Source organism: Penaeus monodon, chromosome 19 (assembly GCF_015228065.2).
Source record: "Penaeus monodon isolate SGIC_2016 chromosome 19, NSTDA_Pmon_1, whole genome shotgun sequence".
In the NCBI taxonomy this organism is placed as follows: domain Eukaryota; kingdom Metazoa; phylum Arthropoda; class Malacostraca; order Decapoda; family Penaeidae; genus Penaeus; species Penaeus monodon.
Window position 1 is genome coordinate 42953652 of NC_051404.1, and position 402 is coordinate 42954053.

Genomic DNA, 402 nt, shown 5'->3' on the forward strand with positions numbered 1-402 from the left:
TCTCTCTACGAGATGATTACCTGTTTTGAAAATATGCTACCTCCACACAGTTTTTATAACACGTCTACCAACACCCTCGCAAATCCCCCTACAAGACCATACAGCAGGAATTACCCAACGACGTAGCAGAGGCTCTACATAACTTCCCTTGGAATTCGTGCACGCAAAAGATCCTCGCTGTTGCAGGCACGAGCTCCAGTAGGCAGGGAATTCCAGACTCGACGCACACATTCGCACACACACAAGCACAAGCACAGACTCCCGCACTCTCTCTTGTGCGTGTTTACTGGACCATGACGCAAGGCAGGGGCTGTGCTCTGTCTGCCTGCGTTCAGTATATTATCCTCTTTGTCCTGAAGGTTTCAGACAGTTTAGGGAAATGTATGAAGAAGCTTGATTATT